This window comes from Stenella coeruleoalba (genome assembly GCF_951394435.1).
Source record: "Stenella coeruleoalba genome assembly, chromosome: 3".
Classification (NCBI taxonomy): domain Eukaryota; kingdom Metazoa; phylum Chordata; class Mammalia; order Artiodactyla; family Delphinidae; genus Stenella; species Stenella coeruleoalba.
In genome coordinates, this window is record NC_137148.1 from 139,073,014 (window position 1) to 139,091,769 (window position 18,756).

Sequence of the window (18,756 nt, forward strand, 5' to 3'; positions counted from 1 at the left end):
ATGTTCTAATCACTAATTCATTGATACATGTCTAAAATGATCTATAACCATACAAATACTCTGATTAAGGTATAATAAAAATAGCATGTGATTTGAGGTGAGACAGCATGGGCTGTTATTGATACATTTATTCAACAGATTTTATTGAGCTCATACTATGTGCCAGTCATTTTTCTAGGCACTAGGCATACAGCAGGAAGCAAGACAAAATCTCTACCCTTACGGGGCTTACATTCCAGTAGGGAAGACAGACAAACAAATGGCAAACAAACAGAACAGAGTATTTCCTTTTATAAAGAAGAGTTACATAGATCCAAAAGAAAAAATGGGGGGTGATGGAGAGAGGGGGGACTATAATATGTAGTGATTAGGGAAGGCTTCTTCAAGGAGAAAGCATTTGAACGACAGAAATGAATGAAGATGAGGAAGTAAGCCATTTAAAGACCTAACAGAAGAGTATTCCCAGAAGAGGGAGCAGCCAGCACAAATGTTCTCAAGAGGGTGAGTCTTGGTGGGTCTAAGGGACAAGAGATAACCATTGTAACGACTAAATTAGCCATGCAGAGGATGAGGTAGGCAAGACAGCAAGAGATAGGCTCACGGGATATGGGTGTTACTGAGTGTGATCGGAAGCCTCTAGGAAGTTTGAGTAAGTGTGTGTGTCATCATCTGACTTAGATTTTTAAGTTCAAACTCACTGCTGGATGGGGAACTAACAGTAGGTGGGACAGAATGAACAAGGAGGCCTAGCTTAGCAATACTCTTCCCGGTGAGAAGTGATGATGCCGCTTCTCAGCACTGTGAACATGTTACTTGGCCTCTCTGGCTTCAGCTCCCTCACCCACAGACTGTGAGCTATAAGTGAGCTGTTTTTACATGTAACTTAAATTCTGCATGGAAAGTGAAACAAGCTTGGCTGGCTGACCACAGATTCTGCATCTGAAATAAACATCAGGTTCCAGTTCTACCCTAGGCAAAACTAAGGGCTGTCTTTCACAGAATTTATTTCATAGGTACTGTATAAATTTTGGAAACGATCCCCAAATATAAAGAATAACATAAAAAATCTGCAGCAAGTCTACCATGTAAGACTGATGATCCTGATTATGTTGCGTTTCCCCCCCACCCACACATAACCTTTTTGGAAAACTGCTTTTTTCCTCAGAAGCATTTACTATACTTCAAATCATTAAATATTCTTCAAAAATATGAACTTTTGATTTATTTGCATAAGTCCCTACCATGGTACATTTTACCTGTTTCCAGGCCTACGTAACTATAAATGACGCTATGATAAACATGCTAATATGTAAATCTTCGCGTGCAGAGCTGGTTGTTTCCCTAGTGTAAACTCTTAAAAGTAGAGTTTCTCAAGTCAAAAACTGTATGAAAATTTAATGCATTTAACATATGCTGGCAAACTTCCCGCCAGAAACTTATTTCAATTACCCTTTAGACCAGTAATATTTTTGAGTCTTCTAGGGCTTTTTTGAAATCTCTACAGTCCTCTTTATCACTCATCTTACAGGGCTTCTTGTATCTACTGCAATTTCTATCTCTGTCTGTTCCTCTTGGGAGTCCTTGCTCCAGACTTCTGCTCTTCATCCAGATCTAACCCCGCATAACTCTACACACTCAGAGCCTCCCAAGGTTGGTTGTAGCACACACTGTTGACGCCCTACATAACTGCCTTTTCACCATTCTCCCTGGCTAATAGTGACATGCTCTTGTCTGGGTATCAGATCGCTAGCAATGTACTTGAGGAAAGTAGGCTTCTCTTCCAACCCTGAGGGTGGGTGGGGGGGGATGAATATTTATTTTTCTCATCCATTGTTAGGGGATAAATCTCTTTTTGTTTTCTAATTCCATTGCCTTTGCCACTAATTAGCAGCATGTGAACTATGTCTAGTGAATAAAGCATAAGGGGAGATATGCTGGGGGCTTCTGGAGCAACAATCTATCCTTCCCAGATAAAAGGAAAGAAGTAGTTCTCAAGCTGCCCTACTTCTCTCCTGCTTCCTACTTTTGCACAGAAATGTGATACATGGACCTTTGGCAGCCATTCCACAGCCATTAGTTGTTTCAGGATGAAAAAAAAAAAAAAGGTCAAGGATAGTAGAACAAAAGGATAGAAAGTGGCTGGCTTCCGGACATCACTCAGGCACTGAACAAATCTTGAAGACCATCTGTATTTAATAATTGACATTTATTGAAGTAAGGCTCTGACTGTTCCACAGAGACTGCGAGATAGAGGCTCTATCTTTTTTGATGGTTACTATTCAAAGGAATGGCTCCTAGGTTCTTAAGGAAGACATTCTTGGGTTGTAAAACCGGCAGGAGACTGGGAAAAGATTTATATCTCTAAGGGGCTGAGAGAGATTTTATAGTTGCAAGGTTTCTAAAGTAAATACTCTAAGGAAAGGAATCTCAGGGGCCTATAGTCAGAAAGAAAACTGTCTATGTTTAGTGATGGTGAGAAGAACACTGAAGCCATCTTTGTCAGTGAACATGCTGCTTCTCCCTCAGTTACCCTAATCACTCCCCACTCTAAAAACCTGTGCTAAGGAATTAAGTGAGCCTCTTATGACCTTTCAGAAAATTTCTAAATTGGCCAGAGTTAGTTTCTGTCCTTTGCAACTAAAGCCCCTCTGATGAATCAAGATTGCATTCCTTACATTTCTCTTTTTTGGAAATTAGGAAATGAAATTACATTTTCCACTGAGAGTAAATTATAACAGATCAGATATAGTGGGGGGAAAAAGGTACTGAGCTTGGAGACCTGAGATATGGATTCTAGTTTCAGTTTGGTTACTGTATGTTTGAGGTCTGATGCTGGTTTTTCTCAACCTAACAAATAAAAAGGTTGGACCAGATGGTCTTTGAGGTCCCTTCCAAATCTGACTTTCCAAAACTCTGTGATAATTTTGCCAGTTAAACAAATGCACCTTTAGAAATGTAAAACCAAAAGATCATTTCTTTATTCTCAGATTTTCATTAGCTGGAAAGAATAAAAATAACTATGCCAAAACTGTCCACGGTTTAGCAGAAGCAAAATCACAGTCAGAATTTCAAACAGCAGGTTTTGATTAGAAGGAGTTCAAAGCAGTCATAATTCACTTTCTCTTCAAAGAAGCTCTTAGCATAGGCCTGCACAAATTACCAATATAAAGTGGTTGGCAGGTACAAGGTAAAAGACAAGAACTATATTGAGTAGATAAAGAATTATCTCAGACACTGGATGATACTTTAGAACAGTAACTTGGGAAAGGAGGAATACGACAAACTGATCGGCATAGAATAAGTTCATTTTTCCAGCAATTTGAAAGCAGCAATCCAGAGCAATGAAATAAAATCAGCACATCTCACCACATGGGGCAGCTAAAGTTGTAGTCTCCACAAAAGAAGGATAAATGGAATGTGTCACAGGGGATTAGGTGTTTAAGGGAGTAGAAAGTTCTTATAATAGCTGCTACTTGTGATAGATTTCAAGAATGCTTTTGAAATGAGTAGATAAGGTACTAAAATTCTTGCATTCCGCCTGGGCTCAATCCTTTGGGAAAGGGAGTAGCGTAAGAAACAAGTGCTGAAATTTGTTGCTGGAAAATGCTGAACATAATTTTAAATATAACGTTTGTCTCATTTGAATCATAATTCATGCTCATTTTAGGAAAACTGCAAAAGAAATATATACAAAAAAAATTAAGAACACATATTGCCATTACTCATCTAGACACAACTCTACTTCTTCATTTTCCCTGGAACAAAATCTCAGCTATTCCAACTGGGGAATTACTGCTTTCATTACTAGCCACATACCTAGAAGGAGTGTGTTCAAATTGGAGGACTAAAGAGAGATGGGCTGTTGCCTTTCTATCTCTCTCCCTCTAACTACAGATATAATTACATAGATATTACTTAAAGAGCCTAGGAATGTTGAGGGCATAACTTGGTTTGCCCAAGCTACTAGTTTAGGCTACTGGGAAACTACCTACTTCTACTAGTAAAACTAGCTTTCCTATAAGCCTGGCATCCCTTCTTGGGCAAAGACAGCAAGGAATCCCATATATTAGGTTTCCCTCCAAAGAGAATTATCAAGATATAATTCCCTGCACTTAATCCCTTAGGTTCTCCTCCTACATGCCAGCATTACTGGGTCATGGTTCATGGAGAGTAATGCATATTCAAGTACAAATACTGCCTCTGTCAGCACCTACTACCGCTAAGCCCCACCCACTCAGGGAAGCAAGTGTTTTAGCACGTAGCTCCATCCTAATCCTCCTGCTCTCTGCATACCACTTGAAGAGGATTTAGAAATCCTGTATGGCTCCCAAATGCAGGATAGGTCATCTTTCTAGTCTGGATAATAGGGGAACAGACCACACTGAATGGCATGAAAATCTCTGTCAAAGGCACTAGTAAGGATTTCCATGGGGTGCTATAGCCTTAGCCAATACAACCACTGGACTTTTCATTTAAAGTCAGGTGTTATTCCCTTGGATAGAGGCAGAGCCAATCACTTACACATATTTTAAAAGCACTACTGACCAACCCAATACTTTAAACATTTAATTTTTCTCTACTGGGTGAGCAGCTCAAGCTGTGCAGCCAACACCAACTAGTTTTTGCGTTACTTCAAGCAAAGGCAACAAAAGAAACAAAACTCATTACCTTTGAGCATTCAAACCCTGACAATACACCACAAAAATCATCACTTCAAAAGAACATGTTAACAAGTACTTGACTTCCCCATACTAAGCAGCTAAGGAAGCATTACAAAGTATGCTGATTGGTTGGTTTTGCCAGGGGCAACCTATCCTTTTTAAGGGGTGTCCAAGATATTAGAATTTGTCATTTACTGATACTATCTGTACACAAGCTCTATGCTGGGACTAGATGTTGGAAAACATGGCATTCAGAAAGAAAGAGGGCTTGAAGTGGCTTTCTGCAGACTTCTGAGACAAGGTCTCAGGATTCCCTCTTTTATTTCTCAATCCATCTGAAAAAGTTAGGAAAGAACCCTGAGGGGAAGTATGGAAATGAAAATAATTCTGAGGAATTTTCTAGAAATTTCCAGAATCCAAAAATTTCTTTCTCAAAATTTTAATGGAGCAGAAAGTTCTCCCAACGTTCCATGAGTTAGCCTTTATTTGCCAGTCTTAAGCAACTTTGGATAAATGGTTAAAAATCTGAAAGAGATAAATATTGCCAATCAATGTAAACAACTGATGGCTGTTGACTGATGATTAAGTTGTGTCATCGATACTATCCTATAATGGCATATTACTCTGTGATGTGATATAGGTTGTAACAAGATGCAGCCATGGTAGGTAGGACCAGTGATGTACCAAACATGTGGGTGTTCCTAATTCTCTCAGTTGAAAATACAACCTGATGCAACCCTTCTAGGAACAATATAGGCCCTTTGTTTTGCTATCTCTATTTTAAAGAAAGGAAAGGACTATCATGAAGTAGATAAATTATGCTAAGAATCAAGTATAATCTCCTTATCCTCTTTTGGAAGATTCTACATGAACTGGACTTGCCTATCTCTCCAGTCTCTTATCCTATTACCATAGCCTCAAAACTTAAGTCCCTTCTGACTTCGCTCACTTTCCTCTACAAGAAATTTTCTTCCTTCACCCAGTCATCACAGAGGTAACTCCTTCTTACTTGGGTTTCAGCTCAAATGTTAGCTTTTGAAATGTTTTTAACTGACCGATCTAAGGTAACTTTATACCCCAGGTAAAGCTTTATGTTTTTCATGGTTCTTACTCCTATCTGAAATTATCTAGATTACTTGCTTATTGTCTTTTTGTCACTATAACAATATAGATTGGATTGGGGATAGGAAACTTGTACATCATGTTTATTGTTAGATTCCTATCTTCTACAAGAATGTCTAGAATATTTGTTAAGGAATTACTGAATGCAGAGTATAGTGGTTTTCCAAGGAAGAAAAATTAAAGAAAGATGTTGTTTCTTCAGTACTGGTATGTGCCTCGTACTTGGAACATATCATGAACATTTTCTTAGAACAGGATGCAAAAGACAATTTAATCAAATGCTGATCACTATAATGAAAAAGATGTTAAAGTACCTCCGCTGTCTTTAGTGCATTATTGCTATTCACGTGGCATGAATAAAACCAAAGGCATATGTAGTATATTTTTACATTTTTTTCAGTGGGGGTTGTATATATTTTTTGAGAACTGGCTCCCAGCACTTAATTTAATGCTATACTGAGGCATGTTTTAGCATTTTTGTACTCATCTATTTCTAATCAAATTAAACCAAGTCTATACCTTATTGATAAGCCAAATGCTACACTGACCCAAAGTTTAAATTCCTGTTGGAATCTCTCTGGGAAGGTGGTCTATGTTTCAGCATGGTTTTCAACTTCTCTTCAGTATTAACCTGTTATTCTTATTCCCAGATGTAACCCTTGGCCATTCCTACAAAAGACATGACTCTTTTTTCATACTAGGTCCAGTAATAAATTTGGGAGCTCCATCAAGCCTAGGAATGAGTTGTGCAAATAAATACCAGAGTTTATGATTATCTTTTCAAAAACAATATTATCCTCCAGCCTCCTAAAGAGCTTTCCTGGAAAATAATTTAAACATTGATAAATGAAATGATTAACCTAGTCCCATTAGGTTACTGCCAGCTTGTTTGGAATCTGAATGCTTTATTATTGCTTTCAGCTGATTTAATATCAACTGCCTATTTGCTGTCAATGTCAATGTCTTTAAAACTCCTTGACTGGGTCCCTAATGGAAAGACATTAGATGATAAGGCAAGCGATTTCTCTACCTTCCTTTTGGTGTCTGACATCATTAATGTGATTAATGAGGTGACCAGGGAACCAAAGTCACTTGTCACCATTAGATTGCTAATATAATAGCCAAAGCTGAAAGGTGAGGAAGGAATGAGAAAAAAGTCTTCTCTTATCTCTGTTCTCTACTTTATCAAGGAGACAAACAACCTACCTTGTGTGAACCTTTTTGTAATAGTAAACATTTTGTAATAGTAAATGCTAAGAAAATGAAAAACATGTTTATTTGGTTCCAAATTATTTGTGATGACTGAAAAATAATTATTTTACCTTTAAAGATTAAGAATACATTCTAGATGACTGAATAATGACTACACATTATAGTCATTATACTGACTATATTGTATATACATTATATACATTATAGAAAAGAAATTGCTGGATCAGTGCCTTTAAAAAGGAGTAAGAGGAAAGGTAGACTCACCAATGGAATTGATTGGCTCATGTTGATGTAAAGTACAGCAGAAGCTCTTGCTTCAGGCACCACTAACTCTGTCTTGCTCCTCCTGTCCCCCTCTTTCTCTCCTCACCATTTCCCCCTTCTCCCTCCATTTCTCTGCTATAATTTTCTCTGTTGTTTTCAAAATCCTGGAGAATAACAGAGAGAGAACTTCTTTTCTCTCATTGTAGTAAAATCCCAAAATTGATACAAACCTGGCTTGCACTACTTACTCAGTCTTAGAGGATGAGGATACGTATATCGATGTGTTCATACGAGCCCAGACCTGGAGCAGGGGGAAGTAGTTTACCCAAATGTGAAACATACAAGAGTGGGAAATTGTGATGCTTTTTTACACATAAAAGGAAAAATCAATCCTGAGCAACCAAACAATAAAGATAAACTACCTATCTACCATAGAAGGAACAAATGGTTTTTAAAGAGAAACTGGGTTTGCATTTGGTCATACAAACTTCTTTCTGTAGAGTTATATGGACTGATGGGCATTCTCGTACATGGCTGGTGGGAGTGTAAACTTCAGAATTTTCCTGAAGAGCAAATTGGAAACATTTTAAATATGAATATACATCTTAAATATGAATATACACCATTCTAGAAATTTATACTAAAGGAAAAATAATAAATCATCACAAAAATGTGACTAAAGTGATGTTTCTCTCATTGTATATATGACAACAAAGAACTGGCAACAACCTAAATGTCAAAAAATAGGGAAGATTAAAAAAAAGCATTGAAAGTACTATTTTAAAATTTATGTGTTTGTCTGTTATTTATTTATTTATATAATCTGAAAAGATATATATCAAAAGACAAGGAATATCAGGATGGTTGAAATATGGGTGATTTTTCCTGCCTTCTTTTGGCTAATCTCTATTTACTAATTTTCCCTCAATGAGTATAAACATGTATTAACTGTGTAATGTTTGTGTTCTGAGAAGAGAGCAGCTTGAACACAGATTCCTGATTCACTCTAAATACCCTTTCTAAATAATACCATATTGGGATGGGAGCTGGTGAGCAGGATATATAACACTTCAAAGGTGTCTTTAGGGACCAAGAATCAGCTGTAAACTATTCTCTTTTGTGATCTAAGCCAAGGGATCAGACCCAAGGGAAAGGGTTTACCTATGTTTGGGGTCTCCAATGATGACTCAGGTTTCTTTGTTTCTTGAAGGAAATCAGCAAGCAGAAGCCTGGGCTTCTCTTCCAGAAAGACTGCCCCTGTCCATTTGCTGCATGTGGTCCTACTGACCCAGAGGCCTGGAAGAAATTACACAGAGGAGAAAAATGCCCTGTCCCTGAAGTGGGGAAAGGCCTGCCACTTGTACCCCAATTTCACATGCTATTTTAAAATTAATTCCAGATGAAATAAGTTTTTAAATGCAAAATACATAATGGTTAAAACATTACAAGAAATTTAAGAAGAGTATTTGTGTAACCTTGCATTATACAAGATTATCCCTAGGCAAGATAGGAGACCTAAAAGCCTTATGTAATATTTCATTATGTAAAAATTAAACACCTTTCATGGCAAATATACCATAAGCAGAATTAAAGAGAAATGAGAAACTGAGGAAAATATTTTCAATGCCTATGTTAGATAAAGGGTTAATATTCCTTGTATTAAAAGATCTCCAGAAATAATTAAGAAAAAGGGAAGTAACTGAAGGAAAAATGGATGAAAAGGCAAAGACAGAAGAAGAAATTCTAATGGTCAATAAATACACAAAAATTCTCTTAACCTCTCTAGGGTTTAAAGGAATGCAAGTAAAAGCAACAAGATGTCATTTCTTCATTAATCTCATATAGAAATAATAATATAGTGAGAAAAAAGCACTGATGAAAAAACAGGGAGACATAACCTCTGATAGGAAATAATTTGTGAATTGCAATGACCTCTTGGATTGACCTATTAATCTTGATTTGGAAATCTATCCATTAGAAATAAAAACCCTGTGTTCTGTGAACAAAGATGTCTATTGCAACATTATTTTATAGTAGCAGAATAAAAGAAAAAATAAAGGGACACCAACAAGGGAAATGGTTGGATAAATCACAGTACATCTACTCCATGCAACAGTCCATAGCTATCAAAAAGAATAGATTAGGCCAATGACTCTCCAAGTGTGGCCCTTGGACCAGCAGCCTCAGCATCACCCAGGAACTTGATAGAAAAGCATGTTCTCTGGTCCCACGCCAGGCCTGCTGAATTGGAATCTGTGAGGATGGGGCCCAGTAATCTGTGTCTTAAGTTATCCATGTGTTTCTGATACATGGTTAGATCTATATCACTTGTCTTGAGAAGTCTATTCATATTGTTAAATGAGAAAATTAAAATTTAGAGTAATATATTTAACGTGATGCATTTTTATAAAAACAAACAACTATAAAGCATACGCTTTTTGGATATGTACTCATACTTTTGTATGGGAAAGCATAAAGTTGTGCCAATAACATTTTTTAAGGTAGGAAAGGAGTAGGGAAAGAGGAATAACCTCTCTCTTCATGTATCTTTGCTTCCTTTTTCACTGGAAACAGTGAGCATATATTACTTTCCTAATTAAAAAAAAAGACATTTAAATAATAAGTTAAAGAAAAAATGGTCATTGAGCCTAGATTTTCACCTGACCTAGATCAAATAGACTCTAAGCTATGTGGACATCAATTGGTTACATCTTCCTTTCACCAAGCCTTAATTGGCCTTAAGACCTAGCTCGTGATGACTCTGGCATAATACTTTACTAAGCAAACTATTAAACAGGTAGGTGGATCAGAGCAAGGATTCTTGCATTTTGCATGAAGGGGCTCAAAAGAACAATTTCTCTGGGTTATTTCTCCAAACTGCCTTTATAGTTCAAGTTAAGACCTATCCATTGGACCCTCTGAAAAGGTTACAGTCACTGTAAGCAAACTATATAGATGTCAACAGCTATAATACAAGTCTATGCACAGTTTACTGAATTTAAAAATTTTGTCAACTGGTAGTTTATTCCAATCCTTCTTTCCATTGTGTTTTAAATTTTAAGTGTGGAGAAACAATGCATTCTTCTTTAAAGCCTTAATCATTTATTGAAATACCATTTTCAAAGCCAAATTAAGTTAAATGTTGAGTTATTACATTTTTTGGCTAAGATTTTCCCTTCAAGGACAAAATACTCCAATACTATCATTTGAGATTGGTTTTATCTATATCTGAAGTTTGTTAGAAAATACATGTATTTGCAAAGCTCTAGCAAGTCATAAGTACATGATTATAGGGTCCAAAAGTTACATCCCAGGAAGTCACAAAAGTTAACAACATGGGCCAGAATAATCATGGAGATTAGGTAAATTTAACTTGTGATGTTGACTTCTTCCTTTTAATTACTTAGCTCTTGAATATAGTCAATAGTCTGATGAGCTCTGATTATGGAGAACTCAGCTAAAAATATACTGAATTAGAATCACCTGCAATGTGACATTTAAAATTCTACGATTTTAGTTCTCCTATCCACCCATTCTTCTTCCATGGGACAACTTTAGGGTTATAACTGAAATGAATCTCTAATGACTAATGCCCCAGTGATTTGATTTTTGCACATTGCTGGAAAATTAAGAATAATGTTTACTTGCCCGTTAAAAACCTATATTCCACTGAAAGGAACCTAGATTTAAAATTCTCACAAGCCTGAAAGAAATAATTTCATAATCTAATATGTTATGGTGGTCTAAATGAGAATTTTCCAACTCAGTCCCATAAAAAGAAGCCTTTTGCCACTAGACTTAAAAAAGATTAGACATACAATTTAATTAAGTTAACAAAGTCCACTGTAATTCCTTAGAAGTGAATCTCTTTTATCTTCCAAGTTTATTGGCTTTATTACTGTTGCAAAGAATTTCTAACCCACGATTACATCTGTGCCTTTCTGCAGAGCCATTCAGCATCCTGAGAAATACCCGACTAATTTGATTACATGCTTTGGTTCTCAACAGATCCCAAAGAGAGAACATCCTTTCTGCCTTTTATCTAAAATGTTTGCTCTGCATTAACGTATTTCACTAGTATAAGTAAAATAAGCTTTTTTTCCTTCAACCAAGTATTTGAGAACATACTATGTGCCAGTGCTTGCCAAGCACTTCAAGTGCATAAGGAAAATCAAGACAAGGATTTGACATAAGTAGCTTACATTACAGTGAAGGTCTCTCTCTAAAAGGATTCCTTAAATATTTTTTGCTAACTCAATATTTATTACTTAATCAGATGCTTGATTTAACACCCATGCTATTTGCTACCCTATTAAAAACTGATTAATGCATTTTACTATTTTGCTCTAAATGGTTTACTACCCTCCAAGGGAAATATTTGGACATTTCCCTTCACTGAGGCCAGATTATCACTGGCACCCAACCAAGGAACAGACCCTATGTTCCTTCCAAAATTATTTGACTTTATTTCCATAACATAACATCCTTTCTTTTATCAAAGAGTGTATGAAATGCTGGAACTGAGGAGAATATTTTTATTTAAATATTAAAAATTTGTACCTGTATAACTTAAAGCACCATACCTTACCCTGAAAGGATTTATACGTTGTGCTGAGAGAGTGAATTTTATTTGTGGTGTTAACGGAAGTTCAAATTGTTAAATTAGATTCAGATAACATATTCATGGTTTGCATTAACAAGAAAATAAGCAGACAGTTGAACAGATTCAGAAACTGTGCATGTTTAAAGCAATGAGCATTTTAAGTGTGAAGAGAAAAATAATGTAGTTTTAGTAAATAGTCTTTCTACTTTAAAGTCTCAACCATGGCCATGGGATTTCTGTTCTCATTAAATCTTAGTTTTTTCTTAGTCCTAAAAAGACTTTTCAGTAGAGGGCGGAAGAAATCCAGTTTTGAAGAACTCATGTTACTGTAATCGCCATGGTCAGACTCTACAGGTGAGAGAATGTAGTCCCTCCTACAAAGTTCGTCCTGTTAACCAGAGGAAGGACAGAACCTTGGGGCTGAAAGAGTTCAGATTCACTACCCACAACTGATACTAAATTTCCCACATTTGTAGTAGGTGATTATTCAAAAGATACTTCTATGCATTTGCAACAACAAACTTTTAAAAGTTTGATGCTATTCCGTAGGACTTTTCCTGGAAATTTTCTTTAACTAAAAAGTACTTTAAACTTCACACTAGAATTCTTAGAAGGGTGATTTATAGAACCCACACTGGGGTTTTCCATTAGAACTGTAACTAAAGATAAATAAATAAGAACTGCCATCTCCAACCAATGGTTAGGAATGAAGGTGCTGGATTTGTTATCCTGGGTTTGATTTCCAGCTGTGTAATCTTGCACACATTACTTTCTCTAATCTTGCTAAACCTCAGATTCTTCACAGGTAAAATGAGGATAAAAGTAGTGCCCATCACAAAAGGGTCTTTGTGAAGATTAAATGTAATAAGGTGTTTATCAGTACAATGCCCTGCACATAGTTCCCACTCTATAAATTCATGATTCAACAAATAAATATGTGCTACTCTTTGGTCATTTTCAATAGTTTTACTCTCTATTATTTTCCTTAATAGACTTTAAGGGGTAATGATGTTACTGTCATTTTCAAAGAACCAGATTAGTATTTATTTATCTTCTCTAGAATTTTTAAAATTTTTGCCTTCTTTTTTATAAATAACATCTTTTATTTCTATGTGTCTCTTCTTACTTTTTCTTTTAAGTTTTATTTATTTTTAGCTGTGTTGGGTCTTCGTTGCTGCATGCAGGCTTTCTCTCGTTGCAGTGAGTGGGAGATATTCTTCGCTGCAGTGCACAGGCTTCTCATTGCAGTGGCTTCTCTTGTTGTGGAGTACGGGCTCTAGGCTCACGGGCTTCAGTAGTTGCAGCATGTGGGCTCCGTAGTTGTGGCACGTGGGCTCTAGGGTGCATGAGTTTCAGTAGTTGTGGTGCGTGGGCTCAGTAGTTGTGGCTCAAGCGCTCTAGAGCATGGGCTCAATAGTTGTGGCGCACAGGCTTAATTGCTCTGCGGCATATGGGCTCTACCTGGAGCAGGGATCGAACCCGTGTCCCCTGCACTGGCAGGCGGATTCTCAACCACTGTGCCACAAGGGAAGTCCCTCTTCTTGCTTTATTTTTCTTTTTCCTAACTTCTTAATTCTTTTATTTTTTGCTTTCTCTCCTAAGGTAAGCATTAGGACTGTGATTACAACTTGTACTATAGCCTGTAGGTTTGTATGTGATGTGTCTCATTAAATTGCTTTCTAAAGAATTTGCAATATTCACTGTCTTCTCTTGGATTTGAGAATAATCTGGGAGTGAATTTCTTAGTTTCCATGTAGTTGAGATTCTTTTTGATCACCTTTTAATTTTTGGATTACTCTATTTGACAATATCTTTTAATTTAGAATCATCTTTACAAAAAAAGAGATTTCTGTCCTAACAGTTAGTTAAAAATTCATTATCACCTAAAGGAATTTGTTTTATTTAATAATTTTGATAGCCCTTTAAGAATTCCCAAGAAAAATTTCACAGTTTCTGTAGCCTCAATACTGAGAAGCATGCAACAATGAGTAAAAGCAAAAGAAAGTCCATATTTAAATATCTGGGCATTCAATGTATTTTGCTTTATTATAAATTTTAAATATCTAGTAGGAATCAAGATGGAGAGAATTTAAAGTATTCCCACTTGCTTACACACTTTACTCTTCTCAGTTTTAATAAAAAGCCTTTATAATAGAAGCCAGTCCAGGGAGTTTTCTGGAAGTAAAATTAATAAGAAGTCAAGCATCAAAGCACAGTGTTAAACATAAAATGAGGCCAACAGACTGGGTGCAAGGAGTATGCAGATGATGAAAGTCAAGCCTATGTTTAAAAAAATAATAAGTGTCCCATCTGAGCCATATGTATGATCCACAAAGATAAGGAAACCCTATCACTGTTGTATCTCCACCTCAAGGAGAAAAGAAACCCCAGGAACAAGTGGTTTAAGTTCCAAGACGTAGCCAACAACTCTAAATGCAGAGACTTCCACATTAGTTCTAGAAGTTTATAATCTAATCCTCAGTCCCAGGAAAACAAACCATTTTACCCTGTATCTAGAGTTCTCTCCAGTTTTATGCAGGGTTATAAAAAGAAAAGACTATTTTCAGAGCTTTAGGCAAGTGGTTCTCGCTGACCCTTAGTTTCCTCATCTGCTGAATAGCTACCAGGTGGCAAGAGCCCTGATTATATAATCTGTATGTTTATTTTTAGATCTAGCATTTTAAAATTCTACAGGCAGGTTAACATGTGTCTATTCTAAGCATTAAAAATGTATGAAGAAATTCCAATCACAAATAGCAGGGCTATAATAGAACTTACCAAAATAGTTTTGATCAAATATACAACACCCTTAAGTATTACTTGATAAGCCTAGTTTTGCACTAATCCTGTCATTGATAAATGAAGTGTTCAGGTATGAAGATTAGTCATGTCAAGTTATTTCATGATGCAGAAATTTTATTTACCCAAAAGAATAAGAAGAAAGTAAATTTTGAGTACTTTAAATGGGCTGAGAAATAAGTGCTAAGCATTTTACGTGTGCCAAATAACTGGAAATCATGAAAATAAAAATTGTGGACTATCAGTCTAGAGCAGATGTTGCTGGTTCCCTGCCCACATCCCTCTGATCTTGTTACTTCAGTTTGCTCCTGTACAAATACCAACGGCCAGAATCTGCATCTCTTTGCCCAGGAGCCTTTGAAGACTTGGAAGGCTGCCACACCTTGCACCCAGCAGACCTGTGGTGGAGGGAACTAACACCTCTACCCCAGGGAGCAGTCTAAACCAAGGGCTGAATGGAGTTGCTTGGTAAATGCCCAGCTTGCTCACCCCACAGGCAAGGTGTGTGTTTTACACCATTTTTTCAGAACTTCCCAGAGGTGTTAAGATCTAGTTACCAATAGCAGTGGCTGCATTGATAGTTCTTCGCACACTGGCTACCCCACCTTCCTTGTGTCTCTTCCCCACTCCCCTACTCATGTTTCCTACACCTGCCAAGCTAACTACTTGCACTCAAGTCCTTCTATTGTCTCAAGATCTGCTCCTGGGGGGCCCCAAACTAAGACTGACTACTAGAAACAGATTGATCTCATTGTGCAAGTCAGTTACGATTTTGTCAGTAACTTCAAGTCAGTTACGATTTTGTCCTTCACCACCCCACTGAAATATACAGTCATGCTCTCTGCCCCAAATTAGGAACAAACTGGGCAGGAGTCTTGTATATGCAATCAAGAAAGCAATACCCACTTCCAAAAGGAAAACAAATACAGAGGTGAAACTTGATACCCACCCTGGGAGCAAAGAACATGACAGAAACCTTTGGCTCAAATGAAGATGTTATAGGATGGGGAAACGGAAGGAAGAGGATTAGCCCTTTGATTACCATTTTCCCTACTCTCAGGAGAATTTTGATGATAAAGATTTAGGCAAGCATATTTTAGCAGGGTAGACATGAGTTAAGGGTTCATTCTGCTGAACACTAGTTCTGAGTCTGAAAGCAAAATTGTGGCAGGGACACATCACGGATATAACCTGTACCTAACACAATAGTTGGAACATAGTAGGAGTTCACTATGTATCTGTAAATGTATAGTGAGAACCAAGATGAATCAGGCTAGCCTTAAAGACTAAGAAAGAGGAAGTTAATCCACTATAACTAGCTCAAGACTAGTTAGAAGGAAAACTAAAACGTCATCCCGTTTCAGCTCATCAAGTTAGGAAGGAAGCCCGCATGATCAAAAACTCCACATGTACTGTCTTATAGGAGCTTGGAGATAATGATAGAAAGGGGGGTGGACATTCTCCAAAAGGAAGAAAGGGAAACGTCCATGATCCCAATTATGTTTTCATTATAAAGTCCAAACCAAAGGCAAACTTAAAATGTTATATTCAGAATGACTAAAGAATTAATTACTGTTGTAATATCTTAGTTCTCCTGTGTTAAAGTCAAAATTATACCTTCCCAAATGTCTATTTTCATATCTCTGAATCACACATGAACATACTGTAGGTTACAGGCATGCTACTTTTACCTGACCATTGTGGAGCCCTTCATATTAATAGACCTGATCTTAGGTAAAAATATTCTGATGGAGACAAAAGAAATTTAACATTTGACTGATCCTAGCCTTCTTACATCACCTCCAGTTATAAAGAATTTGCTCATTCTCTTTCTCTTCCTTCTTCTCTGCTCTCTTGAAAACCCAGTCCCCAGGATATTATCATCCTGACTTTGGAGAACAGGTATAGTGATATCTGATTGGAGGAATGAGGATGCTTCCAAGAACAATGGACACATGGTTTGGGGCTTGGTAAGACAGGAAATAAAGTGAGAGAATGAAACATTCAGGGATACTATGGTATATTAAGAAATGAGAGAGGAAGTGGGATTTTATAAAGCGTTGTTGAATTACAGAGATGTGATTCAAATATAAACCACTAAAATACTTGTCTGGAAGTATGAGTTTAAAGTATAGTCTGGTATAGTATAGTAGAGTATAGTTTAGTATAGTATAGTATTGTCTGAAGTACTATAGCTTAAGCTGCCTCTAGGCTAAGCTGCCTCTAGGCTAAGCTGCCTCTAGGCTAAGCTGCCTCTCCTACCCTCTTTCTATCCTGAAACTATATACAATAATGTTGCTGGGTCCCCAGAGCACTAGCAGGACAACTTTGAAGTAATTTATTAGAAAAGCAAATCACCAAAGAGGCATTAAACTATCATCTTTCCATCAACCACAATACCCTTCTGTCTTTAAAAGACAGATGTTCAAAGAGTGAAAATGTGCCTATTTTGTCTGGGAAAAAGTGGGAATTTTATTTCAACTTTCTGTGTATCATTAGGTTGCTGGAAATCATGGAAACCTAAATTACATATACAACCACTTCATGCACTGAGATCTCTTATAAGAAGAAAGCAGCAATATAATCAGTCAGCTCAAATCATCCTCAACATTAACAAGGTGTCGGTAGAGTCATTTTAAGAACTGACTTTCTGCTCCTATTAGTAGACTGATTATACTCTAGCTTTTGTTCCGGAAGCATATCACCAAACTAGTCTCTCAAAATGTGTATTAAAAATGATACATTTTCCTTGCCAGTGTTTATATTCAAGTCAAAGTTTCTTTAGAAAAGAAGAGGAATACAAAAAAATTTGAAGCCATGGCAGTTTGCATCTCTCCAGCGAAAGCAATCATCAGGGCAAATATTTATTGTTTGAGTTGTTGAACATAGATGTGTGGACAGAAGTTTAATGTCCATGCAATCTGTTTCCAGTGCATTAGCTATCACATTACGAATGACAAACAAGATTCTTTCTTGTTTAAAATGTGTCCCACATGCTCAGAATCAATCTTGATCAACAGACTGTGGTATAATTTGGCAGTTCAGAGATGAGAAGTTTATGGACACATTTCAGTTAAAAAATAAATTCAAAGAAGACAACTTGTGTGCATGATGTATCTAAAAATGCTTCCGAAAGACATTTAGGAATCTAAGTCAACTCTGAACAGAGAGTCTTGGTCTATTTTGTCAAACAATATAACGTAGAAGAATTACTCATGGAGAAGCTACAGACAACCTTCCACTTTTTATACAACAAATTCCTGAAGTATATTCAAAAGCTGAATGTGAAAAAATAAAACGATCTATGTGGAACCTTAGCTCCACTAATTACTAGTTAAAATAATTTAAATTATCTAATGTCTCTAATTCATATTTATACATTCAACACATATTTACTGTGTTCCTGTTACGTGTCAGACACTGCTCTAGGGTTTGAAAACACAGAAGTTCACAAAAGAGGCTACAATCTCTGCCTTCACACTTTGAAATGAAAGAGGCAAAACTGGAGGAGTATTACATAGGTGTTTGATAGATATTTTAGAGTGGGACAGGTAAGATGTCACCAAGAAGATGACCTTGATGATAACCTGAAGAAAGTGAGGGAACAAGTGTGGATATCCATGGAAAGAAACAGCATTTCATGAGTGGCAAGTGCAAAGGCCCTGAGGCAAGACTATGCCTGACAAGAAAAGGTAGCAAAAGAGAGCAAAAGCAGAGAGATGAAGGGTAGAGTGTCAGAAGAGGAAGTCAAGAAGTAAAGGGGGCCAGAGCTGGGGAACAGACCTGTTAGTTCAGAGCAAGGACCCTAAAGAGAATAAAAAGCTATTAGAGGATTTTGAGAAAAGAAATTACATCATCTGCCTTACATTTGACAGGAATAATAACAATTCTTCCTCATAGGTTTACTGTAAAAATTAACATAGGTACTTCCCTGGTGGCGCAGTGGTTAAGAATCTGCCTGCCAATGCAGGGGACATGGGTTCAAGCCCTGTCCCAGAGCCCACATGCTGTGGAGCAACTAAGCCCGTGTGCCACAACTACTGAGCCTGCACTCTAGAGCCCGCGAGCCACAACTACTGAGCCTGCATGCCACAA

General features: G+C 37.0%; 1 long non-coding RNA gene across 1 annotated transcript in view; it reads right to left on the reverse strand.

Annotated features, from left to right (window-relative positions):
• Window positions 1-7,955: 7,955 nt before the first annotated feature.
• Window positions 7,956-18,756, reverse strand: part of LOC307185041 — a 299,877-nt gene continuing 289,076 nt past the window's right edge. Inside the window, exon 5 of the long non-coding RNA XR_013827861.1 lies at window positions 7,956-8,555. This is a non-coding gene — a long non-coding RNA (uncharacterized lncRNA). The remainder of the gene's footprint in view (window positions 8,556-18,756) is intronic.